The 20,646-nt window shown below is 44.3% G+C and overlaps 1 protein-coding gene across 2 annotated transcripts in view; it reads right to left on the bottom strand.

Annotated features, from left to right (window-relative positions):
- LOC144498628 (DENN domain-containing protein 2A) overlaps positions 1–20,380 on the bottom strand; it is a 105,446-nt gene extending 85,066 nt beyond the window's left edge. Inside the window, exon 1 of one of the 2 annotated variants that reach the window (XM_078220021.1) lies at positions 19,990–20,380. The gene's annotated coding sequence lies outside the window, so the exon portion shown is untranslated. Of the gene's footprint in view, positions 1–17,847; positions 17,997–19,989 lie in introns of those variants that run through there. The other variant, XM_078220023.1, reaches the window with a different exon arrangement.
- Positions 20,381–20,646: the final 266 nt, after the last annotated feature.

Here is a 20,646-nt window from a genome sequence, read left to right as displayed (position 1 = left end):
CTTGTGTGTGCACACACTCAGAGGCTGAACTACAAACCATCATTGATGCATTCACTGAGGCAGATGAGAGAATGGGCCTCAGACTAAACATCTAAAAAACAAAGGTTCTCTTCCAGCCCGCTCCTGCCACACAAAACTGCTCCCTGACCATCAAGATCCATGGTGAGCCCCTGGACAATATGGATAATTACCCATACCTCAGGAGCCTCCACTCAGGGGAGGCAGACATTGAAGGTGAAATCCAGCATTGACTCCAATGTGCCAGTGCAGTCTTTGGACACTTGAGGAACAGGGCGTTCAAAGACTGAGACCTCAAATCCAGCACTAAGTTAATGCTCCTGTGTGCATCAGAAACATGGACCATGTACAGCAGACACCTCAAATCCCTGGAGAGATATCACCAACATTGCCTCTACAAAATCCTACAAATCCACTGGCAGGATAGGCATACCAATATGAGCGTCCTCTCCTAGGCTAATATACCCAGTATTAAAGCACTGGTCACACTCGACCAGCTGCAATGGGTGGGCCACAATGTCCCCTTGCCCAACTCAGACTCCCGAAACAAATGCTCTACATCCGGGCTCCGCAATGGTAAGCGATCACTGAGACGGTGGAGGAAAAGCTACAAGGACACTCTGAAAACCTCCCTAAATAAATGCAACATCCCCACCAACACGTGGGAATCGCTTGCCTTAGAACACACAAACTGGAGAAGAAGCCTCCATGAAGGCGTCAATCACCTCAAGCCCCACTGGGTGGAGCATGTGGAGGCCAAGCATAAACAGCAGAAAACAGAGCGTCCCACCCACCCACCTCATCAAACACCCCCTGCCAAACCTGTAGCAGACTCTGCAGCCCCAGGATTGGACTATTCAGCCACCGCAGAGCCCACCTCCCTGGAGTGGAAGCAAGTCATCCTCGACCCTGAGGGACTGCCAAAGAAGAGCGAATCATTATTGATGAGAAATAGAACAATCTCCTACACTTGGCATCCAAGTGTCAATATTAAACTCTCCCAGATTAGGTGGAGAGCAATGATTATTTTATACTGCCCCACAATTACTAAGTTCAGTCGTACACAAGTTAGAGAGATGCAAAGGAAAGCTCATTAGCCACAGCAGTTCCAGGTGAATTAATGCATATATGTACCAAGAACAGCTCTCTCTACACAGATCAAAGCTTTCTTTGCACTCAAGCATTTCCAAGTCAGGTGGAGTAGGAGTAAGATAAGAAGCAGATTATGAGATTCATTTTACACATCCAATGCATTAAACAACTTCCCATTCCTCAAATTGAGCGTTCTTTCATGATTCACTTGTTCAGGATAAGAGACCGGTGGCCTAGAAATTGATTTGTGTTTGAATACTTACCTGGTGGGGGTGAAACCATGATCATGAAGCTTGGATCTAGTGGGGGGAATTTTCCCATCCTGCCTGCCATGGGAAGCGTAGTGGGTGGGGGTGAAGTGGGGGGGAGGGGGGGATGGCGACCATGCACACGTACATTTTCTGGTTTTGGGGTGAGCATGGTCAAAAAATTCCACCCAGTATGTGTGTCTTGTGGGAACCATGAATTAGATTGAATCTGAATTGTTTTTTTGGAGCAAGCGCAGACATGGATTAAGGGCTTGCCCTGTTCACTCTGCACTTTGGCTTTGTAACCTTGAGAAAGGAATAAAATTAAATTTTTAAAAATCAATGCATGATCCTATTGTTGGCAGCAGGTTCACAACAAATCGACCCTTCAGTCTCATTGGAACTCAACAAGCAAACTGCACCTTTCGTAGTCCCAAAAGTGGAATAAACACACGCACGCTGACAGCAGTATTGGGTTCTCAGGAACCCATTGTACAGGTGTAAAACGGGAACAGTGCAATCCCGTTTCTAGGCTCCTGTCATTATGAAAAGTTGTAAGGATGCATATGTGTGCTTGCAGTAGGAAGAGAACTTGAAGGGTTGCCTTTGGGCATCTGGTCAACAACGTGGTTGTGACCTCAGAGATCTCCCAAGGGTCTGAAATTTCTCCAAATACATTGAGCTGGAGGAATGCCAAAGCCTGTTCAACATCTTACTAAAGATTAAGGAAGGAGGACAACTTCACCAGGTGGGGGAAACCCAGATTGGTAAGTTAAACATTCCAGAGTCTTGGGAATGGCAAAGCACAACACAGAGTTCCTGAGAGAGCACATAATACAAAAGTGAATGCAAGAGCTAAAAGGGAACAAAGGTAAAGACTTTTTAAACATCTATAGGTAGAACAAACTTATCAAAGCAAGTGCAACTTAAAATTAAAAGATAAAAATTAAAACTGCAAAACTGTACAGATTTTTGAAAATTGCAGCAAAACTGTGTCAATGCAGCACCTCAAAAACTCTCAGCCCCCAGACATCCTTCCTGATCATATTTCACTCGAGTTATATCATCCCACCCGGATTCAGGTTGTAGCAAAAACATGAAGGCCGATTGGCCCATTGGCCAAAAATGGATGGGTCACTAAAATCGCTTTCAGTTGCCTCCTTGATGGGCTTAATTGCCCACTAAATGTTGGTGGACGCCTCTCCGACTGCTGTGTGTGTGAGCCGAGTGAAATATCATATCGGTGCATCAGGATGCTTGCCTCCATCATCTCCTGTGATTTTCTCATAGAATCACAGAATCCCTATGGTGCAGAGAGAGGCCATTCAACCCATCGAGCCTGCACTGACAACAATCCCACCCAGGCCCCATCCCTGTAACCCCACGTATTTACCCTGCTAGTCTCCCTGACACTAAGGGGCAATTTAGCATGGCCAATTAATCGAACCCGCACATCTTTGGACTGTGGGAGGAAACTGGAGCACCTGGAAGAAACCCACACAGACACAAAGAGAACGTGCAAACTCCACAAACACAGTTACCCGTGGACAAAATTGAACCCAGGTCCCTGGCGCTTTGAGGCAGTAATGCTAACCACTGTGTCACCGTGCCACCCAAGTCGGGTCAAGTAAGCATCTGCTCAGACAAGGTAAAACTTCTGCCATGGGAAGTAATAATTAGAAAGTCATAGCAGATCGACACAAGTTCAAAAGGAACTCTTGAGATAAGTAAATAAAGTAAAAAAGGACAGGAGAAATATAAAGAGGATACAAAAAGGGTAATCAAATTACAACTTAGATAGAGACCATTAAGGGCATTTGCTGTGGGGCACCCAGCAATGAGAGTGCCAGATGCCAAGGGGAGGATACAGAGATCTGAACTGTTAATCAATAAGTTCAAAGGGTTATGGACCTCATTATTTATGGGGGAAGGAGATTGGGAGAGAGAATGCCTGACCGCAGTCAGGAAACGTGGAGATCCTGCCAAATTTAATGGTAGGAGCTAATTTGAATGATTTTACTCCATTTCTCTCCTGATTGAGAGTCTGGCCAGCTGCTGAGCAGGAAATCTTGTGATTGGCCACAGCCAGTGTCTGCTGGGAATGATCGCTGCCAAGCACGAAGGAAAGGGGGCAGCACGGTGGCACAGAGGTTAACACCGTTGCCTCACAGCACCAGGGACCTGGGTTCAATTCTGGCCTTGGGTGACTATGTGTGCGGAGTTTCTCCCATTGTCTCTGTGGGTTTCTCCCGAGTGCTCCGGTTTCCTCCCACAATCCATTGATGTGCAGGTTAGGTGGATTAGCCATGGTGAATGTACGGGGTTATGGGGATAGGAAGATGCTCTTTCGGAGATTTGATGCAGACTCGATGGGCCGAATGGGTACTGTAGGGATTCTATGAGTCTGAATGGGGAGACGCAGCTGGGATAGGGCAGCGAGTGTGTCAGCTGATCATGGGCAGGTTTAGCTGAGAGGACAGGGGAAGGAGTCCTGCTCCACATTCAGTGACAGAAAAACACACAGCTGCTGAATCTGGCAACTCTTCAGCTGACATGTTTCCTCAGCCCATTCATATTGAGCCTTGCCTCACCGAGTGTTTGTTCAGTCTAACTTTCAGAGAGGTTGAAGAAAGTACACAGGTAAAGGACATGAATATTTGGTTCTGATCACAGAGATATCATTGTTACATCCCTGATCTATGCTATTGTGCAAATAGATAAAGAGCAGCGTGCGTCAACACCTATAAAAGTTACACATTCAGACTACTTAAAGATACCAATGGCAGACCCAAATTCATAACACCCACAAAAGATGTTTGTGCTGAAATTTCAATGGATTAGGAAGTTCACCGGTAAGTTAGCCTGTCTGATACTTTCCCATTAAGTGCGTGGCTGTAGCCATGCCACAGAGTAACCAGTTAATTTCCAATCTATAATTTAAAATCCAGATTGAGAAATTAATTATTTTATTAAATATGGAGTTACATAATGAATAGACATTGTCATCCACCACAATCTCCACCACTTTCATTCATGCCCACCATAAGACTAAAATACTTTGCACTTACAGTATATAGCATCTTATCACAGCTTTCAAACTGTCTTAAGGTTTTGATGCAGCAATCACTTCTGAATGTCAATACAATGGTAAATATTAACACAAAGTCTTACTTTTCTTCCTGGCACAGTCCATTCTCAGATTATCAATCATAGAATCCCTACAGTGCAGAAGGAGGCCATTTGGCCCATCGGGTCTGCATCGATCACAATCCCACCCAGGCCCTATCCCATAACCCCATGCATTTACCCAAGCTAGTCCCCCTAATATTAAGGGGCAATTTAGCATGGCCAATCCATCTAACCCGCACATCTTTGGACTGTGGGAGGAAACCAGAGCACCCGGAGGAAACCCACACAGACGCGGGGAGAACATGCAAACTCCACACAGACAGTGACCCAAGCCAGGAATCGAACTCGGATCCCTGGCGCTGTGAGGCAGCAGTGCTGACTACTGTGCCACTATGCCACTCATTAATCCTTTTATAAACATTATCCTGACTTGGCTTGTACTGAGATAGCTAGTCTTGTCAAAAACACCAACCTGACTTGGTCTGAACAGAGACAGGCAGGTATATTAGATACAATTTTCACCCAATTTGTACAATTTTCATGGGGCAACTTTATAGAGAAATTTCAGAATCGGCATTACATGGTTGTACCTTTTCAGTTGACAGTTACATACGCAGCAGGATCATACTCTTCAAGCTGAACACTCTCGCATCTTATTACTATAATACACATTTTGTGGGTGCACCAAGTCCACAAGAGGACAGGGCCAATTAGTTTTCATCCTTATAAAGCTGACCAAAAGCTGACAAATGTCTGGCACAGATTACACAACTCTAAGTGTGGTTCGTCTGAACTCCTGTAGTACGTAATTATTGTGGTTTCTAGGTCTCAGTCTGAAGCCAGTCAGGATTATGGTTCTGTGACTAAGACTAATCTGATTTAAATTAATTGGAAAATCAAAGCCAGAATTTTACACTTGGAGTGTTTCCACACCACTCACCACTGCAATGCCTCATGCTGCTCTTACTGTTGGGCACATTCTGACCAGAAAGAAAAGACCAACACTTACTGAATGTTTCAAGTAGATTTTTCTCTCATTTCCTGCACTTGATAACTGCCCCTTTCCAAGCTACCATCCAACGGGAAGAGTGAGGTCAGGAGCTGATTAGGTCTTCCATCAATAGTACGAACCAAAACATTCCAGGAAAAAAAGTTAGCGTGACTGCAAAATGGAACCCTCTCATGTGGGTTCAAGCTGAATTTTCTATTCAAATTATCAGTAAGAATTTCTTCTTTCCATACCCACATGTTCTAGACGGAGAAACTCATCCTTGAATCTTCACCAAACCAAACCAAGCTGACAGACTAAGTTAATAGGAAAACTTCAAATTAATAATCGCAGCAAAACAACTCCTGAGCATTTACTTGTGATGTCAATATTCCTTAACCTTTTGGGAATTGATCTTTGATTGAAATTATATATTTACATCCCTGACTCTCTTCAAGGCAGATGTCTATCTGAACACAATAGAGTGGTCAGCTAGGCAGCCTGTTTAACCCTCTACCAGTGCCAGTCTGTAATTGGAAGTCTCTGAGGAACTCTTGATAGCCTTTCCATAGCTCTAGACTCTCACACTTGCAAACAGAGCCAATACATGCAATAGTGTTCAACAAAACCACAAGCTGAAGGATGGCAACAGCTTCAGATAGTCCAGTGATATATGATCTGGAAAGGAGTCCAAGCCTGTAACTTATATCCCCATCCCAATAATACCTTGAGGGCAGCCTCGACATTATTCCATCTAGACCTGGACCATCATTTAACCAGTCTTTAAGTGATCCCACTGCTTCTCCGTAATCCAGCTGCCCTAAATCTGATAGTCTGCCAGAAAGTGATCCCATTAAAGAGGCAGCATCCCTGCAAAAGGGACAGGATTCTAAGAATCAAAATCTGGATATGGATTTGATTCAGCCACCATTAGCAATTTAACCATCAAAATCTTTCCACCTCACACAAGGGTGGGGCAATGCATTAGATTCACATGCTGTGACTCGTATTGTCAGAATGTAGCCCTCCACCGAAAATATGGCAAGTTCGCAACTTTAGCTGTGCTTATTGGAGACAGCTGCCAGTGGAAATCAAGTGGAAAAAAGACAGAACAAACCTCATACACTCCCTAATAGCCTGTAGCAGAATAGCACTGTGTAGAGAGTTGGGAGTATCCACATGTACATTCAGTATTGAGGAATGCACAATCACTACGAGGACTAGAATGGAAACTGTCCAGGAGGTGATAAATTAATGAGTAGAATTACCTAATTAATGAAATAGGCAAACAAATTATATATTTTCTGCTCACAAGATTAATAGCAGATACTGTGGTGCAATGAGGTCTCTCTTTTGGTACTTTTGTCCAGTGTGAGTGAACGGCCATTCAAGTATATGTGCACTGTTGCACTTGATGGATATGGGGAGCAGCGGTGTAGCAAGAAATTGTTTTAATTCCTCCTTCAAGACAAGTTAATTCAAGTTACTTGTCAAATGAGGAGGATAAAAGGACTCAAAAGCCCCCAGCTGACAACCCGTTACTTGCTGTGTAAGAATCTGGTCTGCAGGAGGGGACAGGCTAACATCTGCAAGCCTGGCATTTGACCAAACAAGCACAACCTGATATCAATGTAGATGAGAATCTTCAGCGAATGCTACACTTAACAGAAGACAAATGAAAGATAGAAACAGTGAAATCATCTCTCAAGAATTGCCTCAGGAATTTGGTCATCAGTATGTAAAAGTGCATGTTAGTCTGTCTTGCCAATCACATTACCATCCACAAATAGACAGGCTGGCAGAATGGAACAGTTCACCTACAGCATTATATTGGAGCTTTCAGAATAGGTGCTTGCACTTCCATCAGATCCTCAGAGTTAACAATAGTTAGGATTGCCCCAGGACCAAAAACTAATAAAGAGAAAATAGAACCTAAGAGTAAACTAGCAAGAGACAGAAATTGCAAAAGATTTTATTCATAGAATCACGACAGTGCAGAAGGAGGCCATTTGGCCCATCGAGCTTGCACCGACAACAATCCCACCCAGGCTCTATCCCCGTAACCCCACTTTTAGGGGGGCTGGATTAGGGAGAAGCAGTGGGATCACTTGAAGACTGGTTTTAGTGAAATATAAATGAATGGTCCAGGGTTAGATGGAATAATGTCTAGCCTGCCCTCAAGGTATTATTGGGATGGAGGTGAGAGTAGTGGGCTTGGACTCCTATCCTCACTAAAGGGAAATTTAACATGGTCAATCAACCTAACCCACACAACTTTTGAGTATGGGAGGAAACTGGAGCACCCGGAGGAAACCCACATAGACACGGGGAGAGCGTGCAAACTCCACACAGACAGTCACCCAAGGCCAGAATTGAACCAGGGTCCCTGGCGATGTGCCACCATGCCACTATTGAAATGTACAAATGCAAAGATTTGCTAAAGACTTTTGTGAGACATGTCTAAAACACCGTTTAGTTCTCCATACCCTAGGATGGATATACTTGCATTCGAGAGAGTACAAAGCAGGTTTAATATCTGGCTGAGGAGATTGGTCTGTGGAAGAGAGACAGAGTACACCATGGAGCTTTGAAGAATGAGAGATGATCTCATTGAAATGTAATGTTCTTAAGGGGCTTAACTGGGTGGATGCTTCCAATGGCTGGGAAGACTAGAACTATGGTCACAGTCTCAGAATAAGGGGTCACCTTTTAGGTCTGAGATAAGAAGAAATTTATTTATTTATAGGGTTGTGAAACTTTGGAATTCTCTATTCCAGAGAGCTGTAGATGGCCATTCATTGAGTATATTCGAGGCAGAGAACAGTGCATTCCTGGATACTGACAGAATCAAGGGATGGTTGATAGTGTGAAAAGTGGAGCAAAGCTGAAGCAGTCCATGTCCATATGCAGCAAGACTTGGACAACATTCAGGCTTGGGCCAGGCAATGCATCTCCAACAAGAGAGAATCTCACCAACTCCCCTTGATATCCAATGGCATTACCATCACCAAATCCCCCAGTATCAACAACCTGGGGGTTACCATTGACCAGAAACTGAACTGGACCAGCCAAACAAATACTGTGGCTACAAGAGCAGGTCAGAGATTGGGAGCTCTGCAATGGGTAACTCACCTCCTGACTCCCCAAACCCTGTCCACCATCTACAATGCACAAATCAGGGGTGTGATGGAATACTCATAGAATCATAGAATTGGTGGGGAGGCACAAAGACCATTTACATGCTCATTGTAATATAATTTAAATATGATTGGTGGGCCCCGGACTGAAATCTCCAGGCCCGCTAGCATTTCCCACCCCGCCAGAGTATTTCACTCCACTTTCAGGGAGCTCGCAGCCCGACCCTGCTGGAATAAAGATAGGACAATCTGGGCCCCTCTGGGCAGCGGGGGCATGCCCCCTGGGCATTGGTACCTTGGCAGTACCAGCCTGTGCCCCCAGCACTGCCCAAGGGGCAATATGCCAATGCCCAAGGGCACCTTGGCAGTGCCCATCGGGCTTGGGGCCTGATGGGGACGGTGCCCTGTTGCCATTCTGCATAGGGATCGGTGGTGAAGCAGGGAGGTCAGCGATCCGGGCTGGGGGAGGGGGGGGGGGTGTGTCAGCAAGGGGGTCGGTCAGCCTACTGGGGCATTCAGCACCGTGGGGTCGGGGGTCGGGTCTGCGGGGTGGGAGGGGAGGTGGTGTGGGTGGCTGGAGATCACGGTGGGCCGGGGGTTGGGGGGTGGGGGGTGCTTGAGGCTGGGCCCAGGAATGGTTGGTGGGCCAGCAAACGGGCCCTGGGGGGCAGAGGGCCAGTGTTGCAGGGGTCATGGGGCTGGCCAGTGATCGAGCTGGCCAGTAATCGGGAGGCCATCAGTGCAGAGCCACTGTGCATGCGCTGAGCTTTCACTGACAGTTTGGCGCATGCGCAGTGGCCCACTCAGCACGCTGATTTCAGCCTCTCCAGCGGGAATAGGTCCCGCCCCCTGAAATTTAATGATATTCACGCTGGTGTCATCTGCAGCACACAGAGTGTGGGAGATTCTTCTCTGAACTCCCACTGAAAAAAAGCAACGTGATCTCACCCACTTCCTTTGGTTCTACACATAATTTCCCTCCTTTGTCCTCGAGTGGCCAACCCTGTCTCTAGCTACCCTCTTGTTCCTAATATATGTATAAAATGCCTTGGGATTCTCCTTAATCCTGCCTGCCAAGGGCATTCCGTGACCCCTTTTTGCCCTCCTAACTCCCTGTTTGAGTTCTTTTCTACTTTCTTTGTAGTCTTCAAGTGCTTCATCTGTTTTTAGTCACCTAGACCTTATGTATTCATCCTTTTCCTTTCTAACTAGACTCGCAATTTCCTTGGTCATCCACGGTTCCCGAATCCTGCCTTTCCTGTCTTTCCTTTTCACAGGCACATGCTTGTCCTGCATTCTGATCAATTGTTCCTTAAAAGACTCCCACATGCCAGATGTGGATTTACCCTCAAACAGCCTCTCCCAAACAACAGCCTCCAAATCCTGCCTAATCCGGTTGTAGTTAGCCTTCCCTCAATTTAGCACCTTAACCCTAGGACAACACTTATCATTTTTTATGAGTATCCGAAAACTTACGGAATTGTGGTCACTGTTCGCCACATGTTCCTCCCCCGCAACTTTGATGACCTGGCTGGGCTCATTCCCAAGTACCAGGTCCAGTATAGCCCCCTCTCTAGCCGGATTATCCACATATTGTTCCAAAAAACCTTCCTGGACACACTTAACAAATTCCTCACCATCTGGACCCTTAGCCCCAAGAGATTTCCAGTCAATATGAGAAAAATTAAAGTCTCCCACTACAGCAACCCTATTATTTCTACATCTGTCTAGAATCTGCTTACATATCCGTTCTTCAATTTCCCGTGGGCTGCTGGGAGTCCTGTAGTACACCCCCATCATAGTGACTGCCCCCTTCTTGTTTCCGAGCTCTACCCACAGTGTCTCGTTACATGATTCTGTGTGCAAATTGCCTGCCACATTTTCTACATTAAATCCGTGATTACTTGGCAATCCCTGAATGTCGCCAAAAGAAAACATATCAACTCACACCTGGCCAACCAAATATTCCCTCTGCCATACATGTTACAGATGAGACTCTGCCCTATGTTGAGCACTCCCCATACTTTCATAGCCAGCTCTTTCAAAGGGAGACAGTTTGACGGGGAGATCCAACATCAGATCAGCTGTGCCGACTGAGCTTTCTACAAGCCATGTTTTTAACAACAAAATCCTCCAGAAGTCAGCAAAGTCCGAGTGTACAGAGCAGTTGTCATTATCACACCCCTCTATCGCAATGAGACCTACTTTGTGTATCAACAACACATAAGAGCACTAGAAAGATTCCATCCATAATACCTCTGTCGCAACCTCCAAATTCAATGGAAGGACCATTGAACAAACACCAGTGTCCTACTTGAAGTCCGTTCCACATACATTCAGGCAATGCTCCTGATAAATTAACTTTCTTGTTTGAAAGCTGTCTCCCTCGCCAGGTCCTGTTCTCTCAACTCTCAAAGGGAAGGCAAAGAACACATTTCAAAGACACTCTTAAATGCATTCATCTCAATATCTGGGTGGAGCTTGGTACCAAGTAAAGTAAAGTTTATTTATTAGTCACAAGTAAGGCTTATATTAACACTGCAATGAAGTTACTGTCAAATTCCCCTCGTCGTCACACTCCGATGCCTGTTCGGGTCAATGCACCTAACCAGCATGTCTTTCAGACTGTGGGAGGAAACCGGAGCACCCGGAGGAAACCCATGCAGACACGGGGAGAATGTGCAAACTTCACACAGACAGTGACCCAAGCTGGGAATCGAACCCGGGTCCCTGGCGCTGTGAGGCAGCAGTGCTAACCACTGCCGCCCAACAATTTGTCCATCAAGCTAAATCCTATTTTGAGTCACAACTTCTCAATGATGAAGCAGAGTGGCAGCAGAGACGGAAAGCAAAGGAAGCAACTCCTTTACCCCGGATCCCACTAGCTCATTGGAGGTTCGGACCCCTGTACCCAAAGAACTGCAGCACAAGAATTGACCTGTTCAGTCACATGAAGATCAATGACAGAAACTTGTGATCCTGAGTAGATGTCGTCCTTGAACTTAAGGACAGCCCAAGACGATGAATCCCTCCGAAAATTATGACATTTTACCTCTTTTTTAAAAATTTATTTTATGGGGTGTGGGCATTACTGGCAAGGCCAACATTGGTTGCCCATCCCTAATTGACCTTGAAGCTTGCTAGGCATTTTCAGAGGGAATTTGCTCAGTAGCACAGTGGTTAGCACTGTTACTTCACAACACCAGGGACCCGGGTTTTATTCCCGACTTGGATGACTGTCTGTGTGTTGTGTGCACATTCTTCCCGTGACTGCATGGGTTTCCTCCGGGTGCTCCGGTTACCTCCCACAATCCGAAAGACGTGCTGGTTAGGTGCATTGGCCATGCTCAATGTACCCGAACAGGCACCGGAGTATGGCAACTAGGGGATTTTCACAGTAACTTAATTCGTGTTAATGTTAATGTGTTAATGTAAGCCTACTTGTGACACTAATAAATAAACAATGTTGGGGGTCTGGAGTCAGGTAAGGATGGTAGATTTCCTTCCCGAAAATGAGATCCGTGAACCAGATGGGTTTTTACAACAATCAAAGGTACTTTCATATTCATCATTACAGAGACTAACTTTTAATTCCAGATGTTTTTATTAATCAAATTAAAATCCCACCAGCTGCCATGATGAAATTTTAACCCATCTCCATCCAGCTTCTGGATTGCTGGCTTGGTGACATTATCATTACACCACCATCTCCTCCTTTTTTATTTCTTTCATGGGATGTGACCATTGCTGGCAAGACCAGTATTTCCTTCCCATCTCTAATTGTTGTTGAGAAGGTGGTGAGCCTCCTTCTTCAACTCCCGTGTTCCATCTCATACAGGTACATCTGCAGTGGTTAGGATGGGAATTCCAGATTTCCAGCGACAGTCAAGGAATGCCAAGATGATATAGTTCAAAGACTATAACTCATCCCCAGGACAACTGAATTGAATTGATTGAATTGATTTATTATTGTCATATGAATTGGGATACAGTGAAAAGTATTGTTTCTTATACGCTCTACAAACAAAACATACCATTCGTAGAGTACAAAGGGGAGAGGGTGCAGAATATGGAGTTGCAGTTACCAATAGGGTGAAGAGAAAGATCGGCTTAATGCGTGATAGGGCTATTCAAAAGTCTGATGGCAACAGGAAAGAAGCTGTTCTTGAGTCAGTTGGTATGTGTTTTCAGACTTCTGTATTTTTTTCCCGACAGAAGAAGATGGAAGAGAGTATCTCCAGGGGGGTCCTTCATTATGCTGGCTGCTTTCCCAAGGCAGCGGAAAGTGTAAATGGCGTCAATGGATGGGAGGCTGGTTTGCGTGATGGACTGGTTTGCATTCAAAATATTTTATAATTTCTTGTGGTCTTGGTCAGAGCAGGAGCCATACCAAGCTGTGATACGTCTGGAAAGAATGCTTTCTATGATGCATCTGTAAAAATTGGTGAGACTCGTAGTGGACATGCCGAATTAGCAATGTTGTAAGTGTGAGTGCCAGTTGATACCCAAGTCTGAAAATTGTTCATGTTGTGGTGTATGCAGTAACAGACTGCTTCAGTATCTGGGGAGTTGTGAAAGGTAGTTAATTACTGTGTAATTATCAGTGAACATCCCCACTTCTGGCCTTATGAAAGAAGGAAAGTTATTGATGATGCAGCTGAAGATGGTTGTGCCTAGGATGCTACCCTAAGGAACTCCTGTAGCAATGTCCAAGGGCTGAGATGATTGGTCCCCAACAGCTACAACCATCTTTCTTTGTACAAGGTATGATTCCAACTAATGGAGATTTTGCCACTCAATTCTCATTGACTTCAATTTTGCTCGGGCTCCTTGATGCCATACTCAGTTGCCTTGACATCAAGGACAGTCACTCTCACCTCACTTCTTTTGTCCATGTTTGGACCAAGGCAATCAGTCAGGCATCAGACTGCACAGCAAAAAATAATTACCTCTTGTCTTTGCATGGAAACAATTTGAACTTCTGAGGACAAATCACTATCTAGACCAATGTTTAGGTAAGTGCTTAGTCACACAAATGAATAGAAATAGTTACCCCTCTCACTGGAAAATATGCTGTTTTCTCAGACACTACTGTACTGCAGCAAAACTTAAACCATTTATTTTTAAGCAAAGATTAATTGTTTTGGGTTGGATACTAGTCGGAACAAGATGGTGCCATGATACAACTGATCCTATTGTCATAAGCCAGATGTTACCCTGGCAATGACATCCTCATCTAAATGAGCGCTTGAATTCCTATATTTCCATTTTTTTCCTGAAGCAGTACTCTGGCACATTTCAAAAGCTGCAACGAAGATAAAAGGCATCAGATAAACTGCGTTCCTCCAACAAGGAGCAAATCAAAAATATTACTGCAAGAGAGCAGAGGGAAAGCTGGCTGAGGAATGTGGTTGAATAGAGGACCCCACCCCTGTCTAATAAGAGTCAGATTACAAAAGGGTTTGAATATGTCACTCACAGATTCACAAAGTTCTGGATTGAGCTAAGCCTGTGATCTGCCGTATGCTTTAAGCAAAGAGCCACTTCCAGCCATAACAGAAACATTTCTTCATTCTCAGTGAATTCATCCTGGTTCTCAATCCTGTGCAGTGAGATTAAACACAACATTCGCCCTCAATGATGCTGCAATGGGCCCCAGCCGTCATCCCTCGCTTTAAAAGTGACATCATTTTCCGATCCTGTGCATTTAACTGAAGCATAAAATAACAGCTGGAATTAACCCTTTCTCTATTACATAGACGTATATTTCTATTCAGTTTTGCCTTTTTCCCAGGGGTCTGAAAGAGGTTAGATCTTTGCAAATGTAGGTAACATTTGTACCTTTTCTGATCAGCAATTAAGACATCAAATCCAAGTATTATCACAACACTTTCCAGCATAATCATGGTGATGCACTGAATTCACTTTAATGAGAAAATGTTGGCTGGGTTCATCAGCTGCACAGATATCAGGATCTACTTTGAGGACTGCCAGTGCCCATTATGGTGCAGATTGCACCTCAGTACCTTTAGCTTTCATTGAACCCCAAAGCCCCTGCTCCCAATTAGCCAAAACACAACTTTAAGCAAGACACAACTGGAATAGCATGCTACTGGGTGAATAAAGACCTCTTTTTAACTTGAGGCATGCATTGAATCATAGAACAGAATCATAGAATCCCTACAATGCAGAAGGAAACCATTCAACCCATCGAGCCTGCACCGACAACAATCCCACCCAGGCCCCAATCCCGTAACTCCTAGTATTTACCCTGCTAATCTCACTGACACCAGGAATCAATTTAGCATGGCCAATCAACCTAACCCCTGTGCATCTTTGGAGTTTGCGAGGAAACTGGAGTACCCGGAGGAAATCTATGCAGACACGGGGAGAATGTGCAAACTCCACACAGACAGTCACCCGAGGCCAGAATTGAACCCCAGCCTCTGGCGCTGTGAGGCAACAGTGCTAACCACTGTGCCACCGTGCCGCCCTTGGAAGTAGTATAGCATCCCACAATTTCCCAAACCACACCAACAGACCAGGAACTTAAGGCTGGAAGCCACAAAATAATAGAAAACAAGCATCTCTGCCAGTTGTCTGTAGTACTTTCACAATTTTGACCGTGTGCCTCTGTTGAAAAGTTTTTAGGTAAAAATGATCCCAACATAGTCTTTCAAGGTCTCCAACCCATGCAGTGGGAAGAGAATGGGTCACCCCACCCCCTCCAAACCCCCACCCGCCAGCCAGTCAGATATCATTCTGTTGGTTAAACCAAGCTAGAGTTAGATTGACACCTATCACATGCAATTAATCAAAGGCAACCCTGTGAGAAATAGAAATACTTCTTGCAGTGTATAACCTGTTCAAGTCAGGTCTATACACGTAACAAGGAGACATCTGAAGTACAAGACAAGAAAATTACATAGCTTTGGGAGACAGCCAAACTGTGAGACTCCTCCTTGTAGGACCCTTTGCAAAATCCATGGATTGATTTAGAAGTGATTGATATGACATCCAGGTAACCTTCAATCACTTATTAAACAGAAACAAAAGAATTGGCATTTATAGTATTACCAATAAATGACTTCTTGAAGTTTAGTCATGGCGCATTCTTTGCTGCTCTGCTTTCTGAAGCATTTGATGGAAAGAATGATGGAATATACATCCAGATCAGTTCAAATGACAATCATTTCAATCAGAGACAACTGGAATTGTCAGCTAAGATTCCAGAGATGATGATACTGGAATTGCTGTTGGCCAATAATTGTGCTCATGTCGCACAGTGAGCATGGCCTTCAGTGAATCGTGGACTGCTTTTCAAAAGGGTCTGATGATTAAGGGCTAACCATCAATTTGAGAAAGATAAGACATATTCCACCAACCAACACCAAACTCTAACTATACCCTATCTGCTATAGCTACCAATTTACACAATCCCGAATGTTGTAGATAATTTTGCATATCTTGGAATCAGTCTCCAGAAATTTATAATGAGGTGGCAACTAGAATTACCAAAACAAGTTCAGTATTTACCCGTTTACTTAAAAGACTATGGTGCAAACGAGGTATCAAACTCACAACTAAATTTGCTGTGTACAAAGCTGTAACAGTATCTATCCTCCTATATGCCTGTGAGACATGGACTACCTACTCCAGACATATTAAGTAGTTGGATAGGTTCCAAATGAGATGCATTCGGATCATCATGGACATCAAATGGGAGGACAAAGTGCCCAACACTGAGGTACTTCAAAGAGCAGGATTGTCTGGAATTGAAGCAGTCATCATTAGAACTCAGCTCAGATGGAGAGGACCTGTGGAATGTATCGCTGATGATAAAATCGCTAAGGTGGTAATGTATTCAAATTTTAAACTTCGACACTACCTGCAAGGTAGGCTGAGATTAACATTGAAGGAACCGTTGAAATCCACCACAGAATGGGAGAAAAATGCACAAGAAAGTAATACCAGGGGAGTGGTGTTGCTTCCTTTAAATGACAAAGGACAAAACGCAAGCTAAAAAATGGGACAGTCCCAAACAAAATCAAACAATTAATCTTTGCCCACACTATGAAAAGTTATGCAGGTCTGCAGTTGGGTTCCATAGCCACATTAGAACATATAACAAGTGACTCTACGCATGCAATGCATGGCCATCTTCAATAAGGAGGGGAAACTGAGGATAACAGCTTTGCAACCAAAGATGACAGATAATTTGTACGTCCCATAAAGAGAAATGGTGTTGAACCGCCATTGATCCAATTGATTTGATGGTGTAGTCTGAAACAAGAATTGTCACTGCTATTCTCTAACACTCCACTCTCAAATAATGGCATGGTCTATTTTTTCCATCCACCTAAACAAATAAGCAAGGGCTTCATTTAAGCTCTGAAACAAGAATGGAGCACTCCCCCAACGCTTCAGTGAAATGACCACTCATATTACATGCCAATGGTCTGGACTGGACTTGAATATACCATATTTTGACTGGGTAGGCTAAATTTAAAATGCTACAAGCTAGCACTCAAGATCATTTTGTGTATTTCTCACCTTCTCCAATGCACAGAGACAAAGACAGCTATCAGAAACTTGAGTGGTATGAAGGTCGGTTTCATTTCAGGATACATAAAAAGGTTTAAAATCATCTTTAGAATGGCTTTGAGGGAATTGCTGAGCCTGACAGTCTAAGGAGCTGAGCAAATTGCATAATTGAGTTATTTTGCTAGATGAATATCAGCTTGTTGCACCACAAGGTTGAGTATCTCATTTTAATAAGTTTCCTGGGATTGCCACCGACACCTAAATAAACAACTTTAAAATCAAGTGCAAAGATGTTTTAATGAATCAGAGCTTTTTTCAGTGCTTTGAATGCTCTGAGGGAAAATTCTCTTTTAAAGGGAGGTTCCAATTTTAAGGGTCCACCCATAAAAAATCCTGCAATAAGTCAATGCTGAGAAACACTCTCTCTTTAAAAGGCAGACTACTTCCTGGAAAGCTGGCAAAAATTTTCTCTTTAAAACTACCTTATTAGTGACTTTCTCTTTAAATAGATTTGGAGGCACCCTCTTTAAAAGCTGTCCAAAACACTAAGGTCATATACTATATGTAACTAAAATAAACAGGTTTCCAGTCTATTTTCATTTACTCTCAAACGCTTAAACGCATAATGAGCAGATGGCATTCTGTCTAGCGCATTAATTATTGAGAGATTACTACAACTGCAAGTACTCACCTAGAAAGAGCCCGTTGATTGTTGGTGTGGACACAAATTCCATTTAATTTTTTTGGGTCCGTAAATAGCAATATGCACAAAACGTCAGAAAAAAATGAGGCAAGGAACCACAATAGTTGTAACTTCAAATCTCACGCAGTTGGAACATCACCAAGGAACCAGAAGAACCCAATCTGATCTTTGTTTTGCGTAAGTAGTGACTTTATTACAAGGCATTGACATATCTCAAAGTAATTACCATCTCCACGTCAAACACTTGCCAAATACTGCCACAGAAAGTTGCAGCTTAAAAATAAATTCTTCAGCCAGAACTCCAACCACACTAATCTGCGACAGACTAAGGTGAATAATTCATATACTGTACACAAATCAGGCAGATCACTAGAGAAAGTCTCACCATAAAAGTATTTTAAGAAGCCTACGAAATAAAGCTTTAACCCTGCATTAACAGAATCCCAAGTATTAAACTTCCCACCAACATTTTAATTCGCCCTATTTTGAAATATTTTATTTAACTCTTCTGCTACTTCAAGTGACAACAATCAGTCAAGTGACCTGCCCGGGCTCCTCAATGCCATTCTGATTTGATTTGATTTATTATTGTCACATGTATTAGCATACAGTGGCACGGTAGCACAGTGGTTAGCACTGCTGCTTCACAGCTCCAGGGTCCCGGGTTCGATTCCTGGCTCAGGTCACTGTCTGTGCGGAGTTTGTGCATTCTCCTCGTGTCTGCGTGGGTTTTCTCCGGGTGCTCCGGTTTCCTCCCACAGTCCAAAGATGTGCGGGTTAGGTTGATTGGCCAGGTTAAAAAAAAAAAATTGCCCCTTAGAGTCCTGAGATGCATAGGTTAGCGGGATTAGCGGGTAAATATGTGGGGGTAGGGCCTGGGTGGGATTGTGGTTGGTGCAGACTCGATGGGCCGAATGGCCTCCTTCTGCACTGTAGGGTTTCTATGATTTCTATGATGATTTAACAGTGAAAAGTATTGTTTCTTGCGCTATACAGATAAAACATACCGTTCATAGAGAAGGAAACGAGTGCAGAATGTAGTGTTACAGTCATTGCTCTCGAATGCAATAATTGCTTACCAGTTTGGTAAGCTTTGTACAAGTCTGAAGCTACAACTGTCTAAACTGTTTGATAACTGCACTTCTATAAGCGCTGGAGCCAAAAATGCCAGTCTGGGAAAGTCTTTGAAGCCTGAGACCCTTGTTTAGTTTCCATATTTTCATTGTCCCAATGGCAGGTGTTCATCTTAATACTTCAAGTCTCGCTCATTATCTTTCTTTGTGTGTAATCTCTAAAGCAGCGGGTCTACTGGCCCTTGCATCAACAGGACACGAAATGTAAGATGCAGCGACCCTGAATATCAAATAAAGGCAGCGCGGAGCTGCTCCGGGGCTCATGCCTGAGATTCCCTCGCTAACTCTCACTTACAACGAGGTTTTCGCTTTTCAAATACCGGTTGTGTGGGAGTTGTCCCCCACTGCCAGCGGAGAGACGGAGGAGAAAAGCACACCCGCATGTCACATCAGGCCACTTTCCTGTAGCCCTTAGTTTCCTGTTCCCCATGGGAAGACACTGCAAGTGGCCTGGGAGCAGTTTGCCAGGCTGGTGCTTCCTCTGAGGAACGGTGCACAGCAGCCCTTCGGGAGGGGAACCCAAGAGAGGGCGAGAACCTCTGGGGAAAAGGAGAGGAACTTCAGTTTGTGATCGTAAACGAGCGCCAGTAACTTCTCAAGAGAGCAGGGTTAAGAACAGCCAACATTGTAGTGAGCAAGGGGTTAACTTCATAGAACAGTTCTACAGATAACAGACACGTATTCCACAGGAAGCCTGGGTTAGGGGGTAGGTCACCCATAAATATTTAGCCAGTTACTGAAACATTCAGATGATTAAAAATAACACGTCCACAAACATAGAATCGATAGAGAATATGAGATGGGATCTGGAAGGAAGTATGTTTAGCCTGAAGCACAGGGTCTCAAGCGCAATGTTCACATGGTGCGTTTCTCCCTATCCCCAGCCCTCTGACTGCAGCACAGACTTTCTTTGAAAATCAGCTCTGCCTTTTGTCAGACTTCAATCAGAATCCCAAACAGGAGAGGAAGATAGAAGTTAATTTGTGGAATTTCCTACCTCGCCGACTCTAGCTGCTGGTGAAGCTCTCTTGCTTGCAGCCTCATTCCTGCAACAAATAACCCAATTAGGCAGCATTTGTCTGTATTTCCTTTTGGGGGGAAAAAAAACTTCACTTGGGGAAGAGGGGGAAGAGACCGAGCCTGTCTTTGGCTTCCTTACAGCCGAGGAACTTCACTAACACACTCCACGACCCCAGGCAGTAACAGGATGCTTCTTTTACTCCGTTTGCTTTGTTTCAGGTCCTGGGGTTTTTTTGGGGACTGTCTTTCTCTATCATCCTTCTCCTCGCTTCCCTCCCTCCCTCTCTTCACTGGCCCCCGGCTTACTGGCTCTGACGTCTCTCTGCTATACTGCTGCCTCCCTATTCCCACACCTCCCTCCTCTGACCTCCCTTGACTTCTTTCCATTGAACTAATCACCAGCTGCCTCAGAGCAGTCTTGTCCCCATAGCAACCGCTGTCCCCTCTCCAACTCTAACTGGGCAAAGACTACAATAAACACAGATTCTCCAGTTTCAGCCACATCAAACGTCCTATTAAAGGGGCAACGACGCCACAGCACAAAACTCCGCTGATATTTCATCTGAATGTAAATACAGCAGTCACTCTTTTCTGAAAAATGCAAAACAATGGACGTTAAAACATGCACCACACG

Source organism: Mustelus asterias, chromosome 9 (assembly GCF_964213995.1).
Source record: "Mustelus asterias chromosome 9, sMusAst1.hap1.1, whole genome shotgun sequence".
NCBI classification, from domain to species: domain Eukaryota; kingdom Metazoa; phylum Chordata; class Chondrichthyes; order Carcharhiniformes; family Triakidae; genus Mustelus; species Mustelus asterias.
The sequence above is the reverse complement of the archived record's forward strand: the minus strand, read 5'-3'. Positions and strand labels throughout refer to the sequence as shown.